The sequence below is a fragment of the Schistocerca nitens genome, chromosome 8, assembly GCF_023898315.1.
Source record: "Schistocerca nitens isolate TAMUIC-IGC-003100 chromosome 8, iqSchNite1.1, whole genome shotgun sequence".
NCBI lineage: Eukaryota > Metazoa > Arthropoda > Insecta > Orthoptera > Acrididae > Schistocerca > Schistocerca nitens.
Genome location: NC_064621.1, coordinates 237,294,301 through 237,308,943, shown reverse-complemented (window position 1 = coordinate 237,308,943; position 14,643 = coordinate 237,294,301).

Sequence of the window (14,643 nt, the reverse complement as noted above, 5' to 3'; positions counted from 1 at the left end):
CTGTTGACTGCTGAACTAGTCATACACACTGAACGGTACAGATAGTGTAATGTGGAATTCAAATCATAGTCATCATATTGTGATTCATCTATCATTTATAACCGACCAAATTTACGTTAAAAATCTTACAGCGCCACTTATTGGTAAAATTTTCATTAACTTTTTTCTTCGATGATGTTTCATCTGTGTCAGTAATATTGCTGTTCAAATTAGACATACTAACCTGCAGACTTCTTACCAGCAAAACACGCACTGGTAAAGAGGTTTTAGCATATATTTAAATATTTTTAGGGACTAAATTCTTTCATTTTAGTGTTCTGGTATCATATTTTTAATCTTCATTCTTTCTTAGGGACAGTAAAATATTAATCACCCATAATCATTCTCTGTGTCGTAGGTAGTAGTAGTATAGCTTCCTAATGTGACTATTTTAAAATAAGCACAATGGTTTGAAAAATCTGACTCAGTCTGACATATATAAATCTTATCTGCAGAAGAACATTGCCCCAAATGCGTACACATTCAACTAATTGACATTAAGTACATTCCCACGTTAACAAATTCGTATAATCGTTGCCTCATGAATATATTGCCATACAGCAGCGTAAATTACCCCTATGAAATTAACTTTTTGTTACAACATGTGATGTGCTTCTTATTAGTGTGATAACTATAATAAGACATTTGTGGTACTTACCTATGTAAAGTAGTATTTTTTTTTCTTTTTCTTTTATTGAGCCGAAGGTCTTTGTGGCGAACAGGAGATCCCTCAGTGGTATTGATTTTATGGTAATATTGCCGAATAGGCGAGAGTCATCCTGCACTAATATGGAAATTTCACGTGCAGGGGGAAAACGCTGTAGTTGGTACCAGAAGGTGTAGTGTTACTGATCTGAGTAGTTAAGGCAGCTGTTGTGAGGTCCACAATCGATACTGTCGCGATGGAGTTGTGACATCGTTGTGTAGGTGACAGTTAACTCCTCAGATGCCACATCGATCCGTTTCCAGAGGAAGTTGGAGTGCTTCCAGAGAGCGTCAGTTGCAGTGTGCTGGGCAGAAAAGTGAGCAAGCAGTGTCGTAAGGCGAGCCGTTAGAAAAGTGAGCAGGCAGTGTCGTAAGGTGAGCCGTTAAAGATGAACGCTCGACCGAATATTGCGTGAGTGGATGCTCAACAGGCGGAAGGGAGGGCCAAACAACCATGGGATTAAGGTTCCTGAAGCGTGATGCAACAAGGCAGCTTCTCGAATATTCAGCGAAAAGCCGAAATGTTTTAGAAAGTCCATGTCTAGATGGATTGGTCAATATCAACCACATGGAAAGGCCACGTGTAAATGATTCCAGGAGCAAGGTGAACTGAAAGTTCAGATGCGCTGAGGACGTTAATAATAGAGTTATTTGCGGCACATAATGTCGATTTAGTAGGTGTCGTTTATGTCAGAGCTAGTGCACGAGTTATCGCACTGGTGTCAGCACCCATGTCGATCAAAAAATTGTTGCTGGGGAAACCATCCAATATGTAGAGGCAAGCACTGGTGGTTCTCCTGACAGACGCGGACTGTTACATCTGTAGGCGTCGAGAGGAAGTCACACAGTCCAGCGTGACTAAACCAGACCATGTGTGGAGTTTGGTAACGCGCAGGGCGAACGACAATTACGTGCAGCATCGCCGAATGTGGAGTGAAAACAACACCGTGGGTAGAATTGGTGTGGGGTGGTGGCTGCTGCACATGTGCCATCTGTTGTAGAGTGGTTTGAGTAGCAGCGCGGCCGGATTGTGATTCTTCGGCTCTTGGAGAGGATCAGGGGCAGGCAGTGAGAGTCGGCTACTGCCAGGTGGCTGCGTATTGCACGTGGGCAGTGAGCTCACTCTTCCACATCCTCTTTCAGCAAGGGGGGGAGAGGGGTGGGGGGGGTGGGGTGAGAGGGGAGCGGAAATTCCCGCCTATCATTTCTTGATGTCGGTGACGGTATGGGCCAACTGACAGTGTCAAAGTAAGGTGTAAGCTTGGTCGGCGAGGCGCAATCTGGAGTCTAGAGGTTCTGACACATGTGATAGCAAATGAAGCTGCAATTCAGATGTAAGTTTAACGAACCAGACGGTCAATAGAACCAGATCCGCCATGAAGGCGGAATCAAGAAGGGCGCGAAGATGGTGCCACAGCTGTGAAGGAGTTCTATCCCCCAGAGACTCTTCATGTGTAATTTGATGAAGCACTTCCGATGGAGCACAGGAAAGGTGCTTCATAATTGTGTTCTTTGTGACAGAGTATTTATAATGAAAGGGGGCTCAAAGCATCAAGTCACTAATTAGGTCTGTATGGTCGTGGAGATGGGTGATTGGGTACACAAATTGAGTATCGTTATCCACTGTAGCATGCAAGTTGAATAAGTTCTCGATGGAAGCAAACCAAATGTGTGAGTTGTCCACTGAGAGAGGAGGCAACTTCGGCAGTTTGCCCCTGAGTGAGTGGTGTGAATAAGCAGGCCACCGCTGGAGGTAGCTGGGCTGGCGCTGAGAGGTGAAATATTGATTGAGTACAGCAGGTTGTCCAGCGGAGTAATCACCCTGGGCCACCATGATGTAGTGCTCACCTAGGGGAGTAGTAGCCATGGAGACAAGGTCGAGTTAAATGGTAGAAGTTGGCGCCCTCATCAGATGTGGCAATGGAGAGCATGCAAACACATCACAGAGTGTGTCTCAGTTTGGCGGTAACAACATGCAGGGCACAGAACAGGTGTCAAACCGACATGGTCGACTGGTGCGGCTAAGGCGATCGGTATCGCCAGCTGCAAGTAGGGTGAAAGTGCGAGAGCATGAGAGCAGTCAATGCGATATGTGGTGCATTGCCTGAGGCCACAGTCCTGGGGGGTGGGGGTGGGTGGGGGGTGGGGGGGGTGTAGTGCGCAGAAACGTGGTTATCCAGTATGGCAGGCACGGCCGTGGCTGCGGATGACGAAAACAGAATGGTAACAGAAGAGGTGTGTGGAGTGCAAGTTGCCTCAAGCACAGTATAAGGTGCATAACAGTTTGTGTGATCCTGGCCACAAAACGTCTGTTCCGGAGAAAAACACACACTGGAGCCACACTGAGTGGTAACATTAGGTCTGAAACACACGTGAGGCGGAGGTTGAGGCATCTGAGCAGGTGCACATGAGTCCAGTCCAAGCAGAGATGTGGAATGTGAGATGCCAAAACCACTTTGTTGTGAAATCATATAGTTTAGCCCATGTGGATATGGCGAAATGATGGGTGCACATTCATGTTCCATTTTAATGGTTGTCTACATTGAATGTTGCACTGGGTTCTCACAATCTTGATGCGAAATGCCTTGTGGAAGCACTTGGAAGTGTGTTGGTAATGGTGGAAGGTCCATTGAGCATAGTAAACAATGCTGCCGATCGAAAAATTTTCGTGGAGACAAAACAAACGATAGTTAATCGCATAATGATTTGTATAGATTTATTCTACATGAGAACCTAATACAACACAATATTTTACAAAGCATGGCGCGAAAAATTCGGAGAAGATAGAGGAACCAAAGAAGTCAGCATAGAGGAGAATAAAAAACCAGTGGTTATGCTTTTCGATGGTCGACACGCCACAGATCTATCTAAACCATTTGAGTGTAATCTTCCCAAATGAATGGAGAAATTGTATCGGTACCTGATTTGAAGAAAATGCCGTGACTTAATGAGATCATACGTGACTAATACCAGACAGTGCCCTGAAATTAAGCATACTAGTGAAGGAAATAAAATTAATTGCGTACCTGAGCTACAAAGTGTCAAACATGGAATACCAAAAGCGTGCCAATATTACGATGGCATGCTGAAAAGTAATGCCTATGAATTTTTTTATCTAAAAGCTCTTAAAGCTTTTTAAATAAAACAAATGTGATTAACAGTCTACATCCTTACTTCATGTCTGCATATTATCAGGCCTCTGTCACTAGAGAGCTTCAAATTGTAGTGTGTAACAAGGTGGTGTGTTACGTAACTATATCGATATGTGAGAAATAGCATACTCTAATTGAGTTTTTAATTCAAAGAGTTCTTCAGTACATGGATCACCCTCTCCTTCAGCATGACAATGACCTAATCATCCTCCATAGGGTCCTGACATGGTCCCACTCAATTTCCATTTGTTTCCAAAACTTATAGAACACCTTGAAGGAGTTTAATTTGATAGTGATGAGGTAGTGGAAGCAGAAGTGAGGTTCTGGTTCTGTGACTGGTGTCAAGTATTCCACAGTGATGGTATCAACAAACTGGTTTCTCATTGGGAAAAATGGGCTTGTCGCCGGAATCACTACATTGAGAAATAAATATGTAGACATAAAGATGTAGAGTGTTAATAAAATTTGTTTCATTTAAATAGGTTTAAGAGTTTTCACATAAAAAATTCAGAAGCATTATTTTTCAGCAAACCCTCGTACTTATTCTCTAGCTACATGATTTCCCAGACAATGTAAATCAGAAACTAACAATGTATGATGATGATGGGGCAATCTCACATATAACAGAACCTGTTATAGATGTATTAGACAAAAGAAACTCTGTGTCTGTCAGCCTCTCAATTTGTCTAAAGCTTTTTACACAGTCACCCATACTGCACTAATTGAAAAACTTCAAAACCATGAACAATGGAGAAAATCGTACAACAGTAACAGAAAACAGTAAGTGACAACAGAATTTGGTTTCAGATCTGAAATTAGGAATATCAAGTATGGTGTACATCAAGTATCTGTACTTGGCCCTCTACAGTTCAACTTATTTATAAACAATACTGAAGCTCTGAGAAGGATCAAAAAGTACTTCGGGCTACTGACATGACATTAGTGAATCAGAAGAAAATCTGGAAACACTGGAAAAAGCATAGTTATATCGACATATGGCACAGGACAGTGGCTCACACAGAATGACTTAATTATAAATCCAAAAAAGATAATGTTCATTCTGTCCATGAATAGAGAAAAAGAAGATCACACCGATATGTTCAAAGATGAAACAAGACTGGAACAGAATGAAATTTTCATTCTGCAGCGGACTGTACACTGACACAAAACTTCCTAGCAGATTAAAACTGTACCTGACCAACATTCGAAGGCAGGACCTTTACCTTTTGTGGGAAAGTGCTCTACTAACTGAGCTACCCAAGGACGACTCATGACCCATCCTCACAGCTTTACTATCACCAGTATCTCGTCTCCTACCTTGCAAACTTCACAGAAGTTCTCCAGTGAAACGTGTGGGACTAGCACTCATGGAAGAAAAGATATTGCAGAGACATCGGTTAACCACAGTCAGGTGGGGCGTTTCCAGAATGACATTTTCTCTCTGCAGCATAGTGTGCACTGATATGAAATTTACTGGCATATTAAACTGTAGGTCAGACAAAGGCTCCTCAGGATATTTTCCTTTGGTGGGCAAGTGATCTACCAACTGAGATAGATAAGCACGGCCCCCAAGCTGTGGCTAAGTGATGTCTCCATAATATACTTTCTTCCAGGAATCCTAGTTTTTCAAGTTGCACAGGAGGACTTCTGTGAAGTTTGATAGGTAGGAGTCGAGGTACTGGCAGAAGTAAAGCTTTCAGGACAGGTCATGCATTGTACTTGGGTTGCACAGTTGGTAGAGCACTTGTCTGCAAAAGACAAAGGTCCGGAGTTCGAGTCTATGTTCAGCACACAGTGTCAGTCTGCCAGGAAGTTTTACATCCGTGTACACTCTGCTGTCGTTTCTTCCAGGAGCGATAATCCCACAAACTTCACATGAGAACTTCTGTGAAGTTTGGAAGGTAGGAGACAAGGTACTGGCGGAATCAAAACTGCGAGGATTGGTTGGGGAAACGTACTTGTGTTATTCAGTTGGTAGAGCACTTTCCAAGGAAAGGCAATGGTCCCATGTACGAATCTCAGTCTGGCACACAGTTTTAATCTGCTAGGAAGTTTCAGAACTGGAACAAGTTACCTATATAAAATTTTTGGGAATTATGGTTGACAATATGCTCCAATGGACACAACAAATAGACAATGTCTGTTGAAAATTATGCACTGTAATATTTATTACGAAACAGATCGCGCATTATACTAATCAATGACTCCTATGTACAGTATACCATGCTCTGTTTGAATCATACTTAAAGTATGGATTTAGTATTTTGGAAAACTCCAGCAGCGATAACACAAAAAGAATTTATCTATTCAAAAAGCCATTAGGACCACTTTGAAGATAAAACAAAGGGACTCATTCAGAACTGCCTTCCATAATCAAAAATACTAACTTCTCAATCCACACACATACACAGAATAATAATTTCATTAATCAAATGCTGTATCAAAGAGAATCATCCAATTTAAAAAAAATCATAACTATTATGTTATTCGAGATATATTTGTGAACAATGTACTGTTGGAAAGATCAAACTCTCGATTTTTACATGGCCCTGTTAAGTAGCAGCAGTGTACACACATTTCAGTGCTAGTAAAAATGGTGTAGGGACAATAGAAAACGTTTTGTGTTCCACGTTTTGCGCAGTGCTGGTCAGTAATAACGTTCAGAATGACTTTGGTACTAGGTATGGTGTGGATTATTTGATGGCATGAACAATTTCGAGAAACAGGTTGTTTGTGTAAAGGCAAATCAATCAGAAATCCGTTCACCATGCAGCTTAACAGCTCAGCGTACCCCCAATATCCGTCTGGAGTGTGTTGCGTCGAAGTTTACACATGAAGCCATACAAAATTCAGCTACTGCAAGCTCTTCGTGATGGTGACATACAAGAACTTGTGGAGTTCTGTAATTTCATTCTTGATAAGATGAAGGATGACAGCCCGCATCTCGTGGTCGTGCGGTAGCGTTCTCGCTTCCCACGCCCGGGTTCCCGGGTTCGATTCCCGGCGGGGTCAGGGATTTTCTCTGCCTCGTGATGGCTGGGTGTTGTGTGCTGTCCTTAGGTTAGTTAGGTTTAAGTAGTTCTAAGTTCTAGGGGACTTATGACCACAGCAGTTGAGTCCCATAGTGCTCAGAGCCATTTGAACCATTTGAAGGATGACAGTTTTCTTCCACACTTAGCGTTTAGTGACGCTGCAACATTCCATTTAAATGAAAAGGTGAACCACTATAATGTGAGACTATGGGGTACAGAACAACTACATGAAGTTGTACAAAATGAGAGAGGCTCTTCTAAATTTGATGGGTTTTGTGCAGTTTCATGGGAGAAGGTGTATGGTCCATTTTTATTTGCTGAGAACACTGTTACAGGTAGCACATATCTCGATATGTGTGAGAACTTCTTTTCCCACAACTGGAAACTGATTCGAACGACTTCATTTACCAATAGGATGGGGCACCGCCACACTGGCATCTGGAAGTGCGGGAATTTTTAAATCAAAGGATTATTGAATGATGGATGGGTCGCACTGGACCAAATGATTTAGCCTTACATTACTGGCCTTCAAAGTCACTGGATCTGACTGTATGTGATTATTTCTTGTGAGAGTTTATGGAAGACTCTGTTTATGTGCCTCCATTGTGAACAACAATGAATGAATTAAGCCATTGCATAATAGCAGTGGTGGAAGCAGTCACTTAAAGACATGCTTGCTGCAGTGTGGGGACAATTTGAATACCACATTGGCATATACTTCAAAAATGGTTCAAATGGCTCTGAGCACTATGGGACTTAACTTCTCAGGTCATCAGTCCCCTAGAACTTAGAACTACTTAAACCTAACTAACCTAAGGACATCACACACATCCATGCCCGAGGCAGGATTCGAACCTGCGACCGTAGTGATCGCGCGGTTCCAGACTGTAGCGCCTACAAACGCTCGGCCACCCCGGCCGGCTATTGGCATATACTGTGCATCTCATGGGGGCGTATTGAGCACCTATGAAAAGGTATGAAAAAAAACTCTTTGAGTTTCCTGATCATCAAAAAACAAAATTCTTTGTATATGTTTATTAGTTTCAGAAATATAGGTGTGTCAAATTGGATGATTCTTTTTGGTATACCCTGTAGCATAGAAAAATGCAGATATTCATTCATGTGACACAAGAAATATAGATCAGGTGAGAAGTATACCATACAGAATGAGAGCTGCTGAATAATATCCTCAATTCTGAGCTGTACAAATGGTGAAACATTTTCCTAAGCGTCTACAGGACAGTATAAGTGAAAGGATATTCCAGAAACTTCTAAAGGATTACTTGATGGAAACAGAATTCTGTAGTGTAGAGAGTTATGTGTGTGAAGAATGAGTAATCTTATTATTACTTGTATGTTTGTAGTACTGTAATCACTTGAAAATATTGTAGTATGATGTACGTAAATAACCTGTAAAGTGCTGTTGTTATTTGTAGCATATAGACTGAATATTTTAAGACATAAGGTCAAGTTGACCTGTCTTGTATTATAAATACGTTCTCTGTACATAATATAATAAAATGGGACTAAATATAAATCAAATCAATCAGTTATTGTTGCTGTTAAGATGAGGGAGGAGCTAGAAAATGAATCAGTTCTAAATACTGAAAATGCAAATAAGTACCAACTACAAATCAATATCTTTACAAATCAGTCTAAAACCATGTATGTAATATTTCAAACTTAACAGACTGATATCTAAAATGTAAATGTTAAAATAAATAGAAAGGCAATTAAAGATGGAAGCAGCAAAAAATTCTTCAGAACTACTATGGATAAACTATTTCAATATTAGAAAAAGGACAGATTGCTACTCACCTTAAAGATGAGCTACTGAGTTGCAGTCAGGTGCAATGATAAGACTGTTACACATTATAGCCTTCGGCCAAAGCCTTCTTCACCAAAGAAAACACACATTTACACAAGCAAGCACACCTCCCACACACACGACCACTACCAATAGCAGCTCTGACCAGGATGTGACTGTCACGTGACTAGCAGTCTGGAATGACGTGGGGAAGGGTGAGGGACAGCAGGGTATGTAGGTGAGGGGAGAGAATAGCATTGTCTGGTGGGGCATGCAGGGACTAGAGACTGCCAGACACAGATTTGGGAGGTGGAGTGTGGGCGGAGGAAACAGCAGGTGAAAAAGGAGACGAGCAGGGAAGGGGAATGGATGGGCAGGTACATTGGCAGAGGGCAGCCCACAAGGAGGATAGACCATCAGAGAGAGAGAGTACATCATGTTCCTGTTGCTAAGAAAGCGAGTAGACTATTCGTTTGTTGTGTATTTTTACGAGCTTCAAACGGGAGCGACTGCAGCAATAGATAGGAACTGTGATTGCTGTGTACAGATGTGAGCTGAGTTGGCGACCCTTCGCTCATAGCTCCAGGCTGTGTTGGCTTCCATCACACAGCTTGAGGCTGCTGCCAAAGGGCATCAATGTGGGGGGTCGGACGCAGGGATGCGATGTACGTTGAGCACATCCCACGTATCCCTTGTTCGATCCACTGCTGTGGCCACGCGGGTACTGCCTGCACTGAGGTTGACCCCTCACCTGTGGTCGAGTGGGAGATCATTCCAATGTCTGGTAGGCAATGAAAAACTTTCCGAGAGGTCGGTCGTAGGGGCTCCCCGGTTCGTTTGACGAACAGGTTTCAGGTGTTAACTGTGGCTGACGATGTCCCTGAGCTGGGTGCAATCGTCCACCCTGTTCTAGAGGAAGCTTCTCGGCCCTCAAGGTCTGGGTGGGTTTGCTGGTAGTTGGGAGCTCCAACATTAGGCGCGTAAGGGGACCCCTTAGGAACATAACTCCCAAGGAAGGGAAGGAAGCCAGTGTGCACTCCGTATGCATACTGGGGGGGGGGGGGGGATGATTCTGGATGTGGAAAGGCTGCTTCTGGATGCTTTGAAGAGTACAGGGTGCAGCCAACTGCAGGTTGTGGCTCATGTCAGTACCAATGACGTAGTGTGTTGCTTTGGATCAGAGATTCTCTCTGGTTATGGGCGGCTATCGGAAATGGTAAAGACTGCCAGTTTTGCTTGCGGGATTAAGACGGAGCTCTCCATCTGCAGCATCGTCAATAGAACCGACTGCGGTCCTTTGATGCAGAGCCGAGTGGACGGTCTGAATCAGAGGCGCAGGCGGTCCTGTGGCAGTGTAGGCTGCAGATACCTTGACTTACGCCATCGGGTGGTGGGGTTCCAGGTTCCACTTAATAGGTCAGAAGTCCACTACACACAGGAAGCGGCTACACGGGTAGAGGGGGCTGTGTGGAAGGGACTGGGCGGTTTTTTAGGTTAGAGGGCCTCAGGGAACCACAGAAAGGGCGTCCATCTAAAAGGGGGCAGGTAAAACACAGTAAGTTAGTTACAGAAACGATCGGTATTGTAGTTGTAAATTGTCGTAGATGTGTTTGGAAAGAACCAGAGCTCCAAGTCCTAATAGAAAGCACTGAAGCTCAAATAGCTATAGGAACCAGAGCTCCAATCCCTAATAGAAAGCACTGAAGCTCAAATAGTTACACGTACAGAAAGCTGGCTAAAATCGGAAATAAGTTCAGCTGAAATTTTTTTCAAACGATCTAACAGTGTTCAGAAAGGATAGATTAAATACAATTGGTGGTGGTATTGATTGCTGTCAGAAATGTTCCTGCTAAATAGTATGGGTAGAGGTCATACTTGACAATCTGACTAAACTATTAATTGGATCATTCTACCGGCCCCCGGACTCAGAAGACATAGTTGCTGAACAGTTCAAAGAAAACTTTAGTCTCATTTCAAATAGGTACCCCACTCATACAGTTATAGTCGGTGGTGACTTTAATCTAGCCTCGATATGCTGGAAAAATTATACGTTTAAAGCCGGCGGCATGCATAAAACGTCATCCGAAATTGCACTGAATGCTTTCTCAGAAAATTATTTTGAACAATTAGTTCATGAGCCCACTCGAAGTGTAAATGGTTGCGAAAGCATACTTGACCTCTTAGCAACAAATAATCCTGGACAAATAATGAGTATTGTGACGAATACTGGGATTAGCTGATAAAAATTCTCTTAACACCGTTTTAAGAGACAGTTTGCACTCCTTCCGATCTGATGATGCAAGCGCAGAAAAGTTGTAGAATTATTTCAAAGAGACAGTATCGTCAGCAATTGAGAGATATACACCACATAAATTTGGTATTGATCCCCCACGGTACACAAAACGGGTCAAATAGATGTTGCAGAAGCAGCGAAAAAAGCATGCCAAATTTAAAAGAACGCAAAACCCCCAAGACTGGCAAAGTTTTGCAGAAGTTCGAAATGTAGCACGTACTTCAATGCGAGATGCTTTCAATAATTTCCACAACAAAACTCTGTCTCGAAATCTGGCAGAAAACCCAGAGAGATTCTGATCATACATAAAGCACACCAGTGGCAAGACGCAATCAATACCTTCACTGCGCGATAACAACGGTGAAGTCACTGCTGACAGTGCCACTAAAGCAGAGTTATTAAACACTGTTTTCCGAAACTCCTTCACCAAAGAAGACGAAGTAAATATTCCTGAATTCCAATCAAGACACAATAGCTCCATATTTAGCAGTTATATACAACCGCTCGCTCACAGAAAGATCCGTACCTGAAGACTAGAAAATTGCCCTAGTGACACCAATACCCAAAAAGGGAAATATGAATAATCCGTTGAATTACAGGCCCATATCACTAACGTCGATTTGCAGTTGGGTTTTGGAACATATACTGTATTCGAACATTATGAAGTATCGTGACAAAAAATAAAACACCTACAGCCGTCCTTATTATTTTATTTTATTTTGTCGCTGCCAGTTTCGACGTTTCGTTGCGTCATCTTCAGGCTGTTTTGATGCGGTACATGCTGATACAATCCCAGTGCATAACCCATCAGTTGCCAGCATTACTGGATTCGCAGGTAATGTGTCAGTACTCCAACCATCAACTTTTTTTTAAATTTTTTGTCACGATAGTAAACGGCCGTCGTCCCAGAGACGTCCTGCTAAAAGGATAGAGATACAATAGCACTATGAAGTACTTCGAAGAAAACGATTTATTGACACATAGTCAGCACGGATTCAGAAAATATCGTTCTTGCGAAACACAACTAGCTGTTTTACTCATGAAGTAATGAGTGCTATCGAGAGTGGATGTCAAATTAATTTCATATTTTTAGATTTCCAGAAGGCTTTAGACACTGTTCCTCACAAGCGTCCTCTAACCAAACTGTGTGCCTATGGAATATCTCCTCAGTTGTTGCGACTGGATTCGTGATTTCCTGTCAGAAAGGTCACAGTTCGGAGTAACAGACGGCAAGTCATCGAGTAAAACAGAAGTAAAATCCGGCGTTCCCCAAGGAAGTGTTATAGGCCCTCTATTGTTCCTGATCTATATTACCGACATAGGAGAAGATCTCAGTAGCTGTCTTAGATTGTTTGCAGATGATGCTGTCATTTACCGTCTTGTAAAGTCATCAGATGACCAAAACGAATTGCAGAACGATTTAGATAAGATATCTGTATGGTGCGAAAAGTGGCAATTGACTCTGAATAAAGAAATGTGTGAAGTTATTCGCATGAGTACTAAAAGAAATACGCTAAATTTCGATTGCGCGATAAGCCACACAAATCCGTAGGCTGTAAATTCAATTAAATACTTAGGGATTACAATTACAAACACCCTAAATTGGAACGCTCACATAGATAATGTGGGTAGAGCAAACCAAAGTCTGCGATTCATTGGCAGAACACTTAGAAGGTGCAACAGGTCTACTAAAGAGACTGCTTACACCACACTTGTCCGCCCTATTCTGGAGTATTGCTGTGCGGTGTGGGATCCACATCAGATGGGACTGACGGATGACATTCAAAAAGTACAAAGAAGGGCAGCTCGTTTTGTAGTATCGCGAAATTGAGGAGATAGTGCCACAGACATGATACGTGAATTGGAGTGGCAGTCATTAAAGCAAAAGCGTTTATCGCTGCGATGGGATCTTTCCATGAAATTTCAGTCACAGTTTTCTCCTTCGATTGAAAAAAACATTCTGCTGGCACCCACCTACATAAGGAGAAATGATCATCACGATAAAATAAGAGAAATCAGGGCTCGCACAGAAAAGCTGGCCGCTGTGGCCGAGCGGTTCTAGGCGCTTCAGTCTGGAACTGCGCTGTTGCTATGGTCGCAGGTTCGAATCCTGCCTTGGGCATGGATGTGTGTGATGTCCTTAGGTTAGTTAGGTTTAAGTAGTTCTGAGTCTAGGGGACTGATGACCTCAGATGTTAAGTCCCATAGTGCTCAGAGCCATTTGAACCATTTGTATAGAAAAATTTAAGTGCTCGTTTTTCCCCTCGCGCCATTCGAAAGTGGAACGGTAGAAAGACAGCTTGATGGTGGTTCATTGAACCCTCTGCCAGGCACTTTATTGTGAATAACAGAGTAATTACGTAGATGTAGATGCAGGTGTAGACGATGAGCGAGTGTGAAAAGGGAGGAGGTGATAGGACAAGGGGGTCGAAATTACTGGGCGGATTGTGTGGGGCAGGAGGTTACCGTAGATTGAGGGCAGGATAATTTTTGGAGCGAAGAATGTGTTGTAAGGATAACTCTCATCTGATTAGTTCAGAAAAACTGGTGGCGGGGAAGTTCCATATGGCCTTGGTAGTGATGCAACCATTGAAATCAAACATGTTATGTTAAACTGCCTGTTGTGCCAGAAGATGGTCTACTTTGCTGCTAGTCATAGTTTGGCAGTGACCAGTCATCCCGATGGACAACTGGTTGTTAGTCATACCCATATAAAAAACTGTGCAATGGTTGCAGGAGAGCTGGTGTACAACATGGCTGCTTTCACATGTAACCTGTTCTTGATGAGGTAAGATAAACCTGTGACAGTTCTGGAATAGTAAGTGCTAGGTGGGTGAATTGGGCAGGTGTTGCACCTACATCTCCCAAAGGGATCATGTCCCTGTGGTAATGAATTGGGAGTGGAGTAAGGATGGATTAGAATGTTTCGGAGGTTCAGTGGGTGATGCAATGCCACTTTAGGACGAGTGGGAAGGATCTTGTGTAGGGATTACGGTATTCAGCCTAGCAGCTACTGCCTTGTGGTCGCTAAAACCAGTATTCGTCACAATACTTATTATTTGTCCAGGATTATTTGTTGCTAAGAGGTCAAGTATGCTTTCGCAACCATTTACACTTCGAGTGGGCTCATGAACTAATTGTTCAAAATAATTTTCTGAGAAAGCATTCAGTACAATTTCGGATGACGTTTTATGCCTGCCGCCGGCTTTAAACGTATAATTTCAGGGCATGATGGCAGACAATCAAAGTCCTTATGAAGGATGTGGTTCAGCTGGTATTGGGTGACAAAGGGGTCACTCTTTTGTAATTGGCTCTTGGGGGTGGTGGGACGATTGGGGGTGTGTGAGGAAAGGATACATGAAACCTGTTTGCAGACTGTGTCTATGGGATAGCGCCTGTCTGTGAGGGCCTCTTGGTGAGACCTTCAGCGCACTGGAAAGGGGAGTTCTTGTCACTGCAGATATACTATGCTGGCCATGCTGTATGGGAGGGATTTTTTGGTGTGGAAGGATGTCAGCTGTCAGAATGCAGGTACTGTTCGTGTCTGGTGGGTTTAATGTGGGCAGAGATGTGGATGGTACAGTCAGAGAGGAGGAAGTCAACGTCTAAGAAGGT